Source organism: Myotis davidii, unplaced genomic scaffold (genome assembly GCF_000327345.1).
Source record: "Myotis davidii unplaced genomic scaffold, ASM32734v1 scaffold2537, whole genome shotgun sequence".
Taxonomy (NCBI): Eukaryota; Metazoa; Chordata; class Mammalia; order Chiroptera; family Vespertilionidae; genus Myotis; species Myotis davidii.
Window position 1 is genome coordinate 123,253 of NW_006288180.1, and position 5,306 is coordinate 128,558.

Sequence of the window (5,306 nt, forward strand, 5' to 3'; positions counted from 1 at the left end):
TGGACCCACCCCGTTCATCAGTTAATTAGATTCCATCCGTGAGTGGCAACTCACAGATACGGTTGTTGAGTTAAATAAAAAGAACGACAATGTTGACATCCACAGATACCCCCGCCTTTTAAAATAGTGTCCCGGGGCCACGCCAAAAGCCAGGGCAGCACCTGCCTCCTTAAAAAGTCCCCAGGGAGGCTCTGTCCACGGCCCTGGCTTGTAGACTCGCCCCTAGCAGGGCGCTGGGGGGGCGGGCATTTCTTTAGGAAAAACACCTCGTCCCCGAGCTCTGCCTCCCACGACGCAGCCCGAACCACCAGCATGTCACCGCCCAGGAACTAGCATGCGGAGTGAAGGCAGCCACGTCCCAGCCGCTTTCCTGTCGGTTTTTCTGCAAAGCACTTCGCTGCTCTCAGCAGGGCGCCCCGCTTCCCACCCCCGGGGCCGGGAGACTAGGGCGGAGTCGCGACCCAAAAGCCCTTTCGATCTTAGGACCGAGGCCCAGGCTTGGAACCGCTCAGGACGACAGCGCCCCCGCGCGTTGAGCCAGCGCAGTGACGGCTGCACGCCCCACGCCCCACGCTCAGCAGCTGCGCAGGTAACTGACATTTCAGTTTATGTTTTAAATACATTTAAGCACCGTATTTCAGTTTATGTTTTAAGTATATTTTATTGATGTCAGAGCGGAAGGGAGAGGGAGAGAAAAACATCCGTGATGAGAGAGCATCATGGACCGGCTGCCCCCTGCACGCCCCGCACTGGGCATGGAGCCCACAACCCGGGCCTGTGCCCTGACCGGGATCCAACCGTGTCCTCCTGGTTCAAAGGTCGACCCTCAACCACGGAGCCCCGCCGGCCGGGCTGAGGTCCATGTGTTAGGCCCTGTCCTAGCTCATTCCGTCCTGATGCCACTGAACTGGACTCCCCACCTGTATGGTTGTTCCGACCTCCCACCCGAGAAACACTGACCTGACGGCCGGGCTTCCAGGTCAGACAGATGCGAGCTGGGACCCTGGGGGCGACCTTCGCACGGCCTCGGGAGGTGCTCCTGCACCTGCGTGAGCCACGGGTCCGAGGAAGGAGGGGAGACGGTGCAGAGCAGGGGCTGTCGCATCGATTCAGTAACATGGCGCAGAGCACACGGGGCAGTTGTGACATCTTGTTGTTGTTGCTAACCTTCACCGGAATATGTTTTCCCCATTATTTATTTATTTGTTCATTTATTTATTTATTTTAGAGAGAGTGGAGGTGACAGAGAGAGAGAGAGAGAGAGAGACGTTGATGTGGGACCCACACATCCATGGTTTGCCCCCTGCACACGCCCCGACCAGGGCTGGGCATCAAGCCTGCCACCGAGGGATGTGTCCTTGCCCAGAATCGCATTCGGTCCGTGGGCTGAAGCTCTGTCCACGGAGCCGCACCGGCTACAGTGGGAAAGGGTGGTTTTGATGAAGGTGATCACATGGGGCAGAAGGGGAGTCACTGTGCTAGGGATTCCAGTTGTCAGCAGGCAGCCGGGGCCCAGGCATCCGCCTGTGGCCACTAGCGTCCTCATTCCTCTGTAGCCCACCCTGGAGCCCGGTCAGGGAGGAATCTGTGGACGTGAGGATTCGATGGCTGCCGCCCCATCCTCCCACAGTGTGGTCATATCCGGCGTAAACGTCGTTGGGCAGGTCTTACAGGCAAGTCCAGAAATGCACATGCTCACCCCACGGCCTGTCGCCACCTCCCGTGAGCGTGGCAGTCATTCCGCGAGGTGGGTGGGCCCTGAGGAACTTGATAAATACGGAGATTCTGAGACCAACTGGAGTGACTGGCTCAGAATCATCTGGAACAAGACTGAAATCTATACATAAAATTGTTCAAACACACACACAGGCCCAATGGTGCCCTCCTGCTAAAAGCCCAACATACAAAACCTACATCTCAGACCTAATGTGACCGCAGGCAAAACCTCTCCCGGAAACATGCACTGAATCAGCCAGGACAGAGTTTCCTGGTCAAGCACCAGGAAGCTCATCTGTCACATGGGTCCTCTCCGCAGAGAGAAGAGGCCATCTGGCCCGGCTGGCTTGCCTCAGAGGTTGAGAGTCGACCTATGAAGCAGGAGGTCACTGTTCAATTCCCAGTCAGAGCACATGCCTGGGTCGCGGGCTCAATCCCCAGTGTGGGGCGTGCAGGAGGCAGCAGCTGATCCATGTTTCTCTCTCATCATTGATGTTTCTATCTCTCTCTCCCTCTCCCTTCTTCTCTGAAATTAACAAAAATATCTCTCTATATAAAACCTAATATGCTAAGTGTCCGACTGTCCAGGTGATGATGTCACATAGCAACACCAGGCTTTCTCTCACTAGCGACGACTAGTCTCCTTGCAGTTTCTTCGGCCCAGGAACACGACGTCCTTTGTAGCCAGGTACAAACATTTTACAGTTCAACCAAATGTCTGTGAAGCGTTTCCCATGCCTCATCTCATTTGACCCTCACAGAAGTCCTGGAGTAGGTAGGTAGGAGACTCGGTTTTCTTTTCATTAGCTGGAAAACAGATTTAGAAATCTTAGAAAGTTGACCCAACTGAAAAGAAGTAAGAAATGGTGGACTTTGAAAATGACTCCAGGTTTTCCACTGCACAGAGTATTGTCAGGCACTGCTGCACCTAAATATTTTACCCTTTGTTCTCCCTGCGTGATCTACAATAATAATGTGCTGATATTTATTGCTGTGTTGCTGACAATTACCTGAAAGAGAAGTTGGGGTGCTTCACTGGGCTGGAAAAAGTTTAGCTAAGCCAGAAAGCAGGTCTAATTAAGCAAGTTTTTTCTATATCTATAAGAGGCTAAGTTGACTCACGCATGCGTGACACATATAAAGCTCTTGCTGGCACCAATCCCACACGTGTTTCGATCTGTCACTGTCAATCATGAATTTGATTGACACTCTATTATAATAGACAAAGGGTGAATAGCGATATTAAAATATTTCTTCTAACTAATTCCTTTCAATGTGCACGATTTTGCCATGAGGTCCCGGCAGCATCAGCTGTGATTTGGTGGGGTGTGGCTCTGGGGTAGTGGCGGTGCCTGTGTCCCACTTGGGGGAAGCCCAGTGTTGCTTTTGGGCACCAGGTCCGAAGTGCCATTTCTCTGTGCGAGTCCTGGCAGCTCCTGCATTGAGCAACTGCCCCCTGGTGGTTAGTGTGCGTCACAGAGAGTGATAGGACACAGGGAGGGACACTTAGCCTTTTATATATGCAGATGTGGCACAGGGCATACTTATTGTTCAAGAGCATGAGCCGATTCCATTGAAACTGCTTAGACATGACGGCTTTAAAAATTTGCTATTTTACATCATTTTTGTACCACATTCAGGATTAATTTAAATATAGGCGATTTTTAAACATCTCATGAATGTTTCATCACGAAGATTTGTATTCTCATTTTTATTTCAGTAGGACTGGTGTATTGCGATGTGATCCACAGGCATCAGCAAGAATGCAGGCAGAGCACGGCCGGAGTGGCTCAGTGGTTGAGCACCGAACCATGAACCAAGAGGTCACTAGTTCAATACCCGGTCAGGGCACATGCCCGGGTTGCAGGCTCCATCCCCAGTAAGGGGTGTGCAGGAAGCAGCCAACTGATGATGTTTCTCTCTCATCACCGTTTCTATCTCTCTATCACTCTCCCTCCCTCTCTCTCTAAAAATCAATAAAAACATTTAAAAATAAAGAATGCAGTCAGATTTCTCAAAGTGCACCTCCACTTCTTGTGACTTTATGGACATCATCTGTAGGGTCTGTTGTGTGTGAAAATATGGGGCAATAAAACTCAAAATCAATGTGATTGCCCCAAACCAATGTTACAGCCAGCCACTGCACCCACCGAATAGTATCATAGCCACTTAGGCACTGGTCAAAATTGTTTTTCTCTCAAGTGCATGGCTTGCAGTTTCTAGAGACAAGTCCACCCAGTTCATTTCGCTGGAAAGAATCCTTTAGTTGGGTGTTCACTGCCAACTGTACTTCTGTGTTGATTGGAAAACTATCTAAAGGACACCACTCTTTAGAGACCTTGCAAAAAACAAACAAACATGTCTTCAGAGAGAATGGCTTCACTTCCATCGTCCCTCAGAACTCTGCTTCCGAGATGGAAAATTAAGCTGGTCATTCAATCCTCCGTGTAACTTGTTTTCTTCTTTATGAAACCCTGGGACGCATCGGGCCATAATCCTCATGACCGAAGCTTATCTGGTGGGTGGACTAGTTCTTGGTCCCCTATTCAGTAATAAGGGGGCCTGGGTTTCTCTAACAATAGTAGATGCCTTATAAGCTCCACTTCTGATTTATGTCCCTTTAAGACCAACATTTGAATTTCAATTCTAACCAGTATATTACAATGTGACCCTAGGGTATGGGCTGAAAGAACTCAGCAAGACCACAGACGTTGCTCAAAGGGCACCTCCCCTGCCAGGGACTTTGTGGACATCACCCGTGGGCTGGTTGAAAATGAACCTTTTCCCATGTCTGTGCACCCAGTGTTTTGCCTGCCCTTCCTTCCCAAGGCCCTGAATTGAAGGCATCTGAACTCCTGGAGCAGTTGTCCAGGGGAAGGGAACCAACAGCCCCGCCCCCAACCCTTGGGAGCAGACAGGGAAAGACTTATTCTAAGGAATTGTTTAAAATCGCGGGTGCTGCCCACAGAAAGAAAACCATGGGCGCATAGACTGGTGTCTCAGGGCTCCAAAATGGGACCCCTCGAGGGCAATAATTCGTTTGTCATTAAAGGAATCCAGCTTGATGAACTCAAATGCCCTCGGCTCCATAGGCAGGACTCTCCGAGGAGCCTGTGTTACTTCCCTCACTTAAGGGCAGATTTGTAATAAAAATCTTCATTCCAGGGAAATGGTTTTTTGGTATATGAGAACCTAACCACTTGGAGAATCCTATGTGAGCGGTCAGAAAAATCCACCGTTAAAGATCGGTGTATAATTTACGCAGAAAACAGAAAGTTTTGTTTCTCAGAGTTGAAATCTGACGCGCACGGTGGGAAATATTGCTGGTTTTTCGCATAAAGGTGTGTCGTCCCCGCGTAACGGGACCCCTGGGCGAAGCCTGAGACTTCGGGGATCCCTTTCTGAGCAAAACCGGGCAATTCGGTGCAGGGGATTTTGATATTTTGAGCATTTTTCGAGGTGTAACAAACACAACTCGGGATCCGACAGGACACTCCGCAGCTGCCAGCGAGGCGGGCTGGACAGCGCACCAATCACGGCGCAGCTCCGCCCTATATAAGCGCGCGGGCGCGGCGGCGCGGCCCGAGTCC

General features: G+C 50.7%; 1 protein-coding gene across 1 annotated transcript in view; it reads left to right on the forward strand.

Moving 5' to 3' along the window:
- The window catches only part of LOC102768040 (histone H1.4), a 12,720-nt gene that overhangs the window by 6,867 nt on the left and 547 nt on the right, over positions 1–5,306 (forward strand). The window lies entirely within an intron of this gene.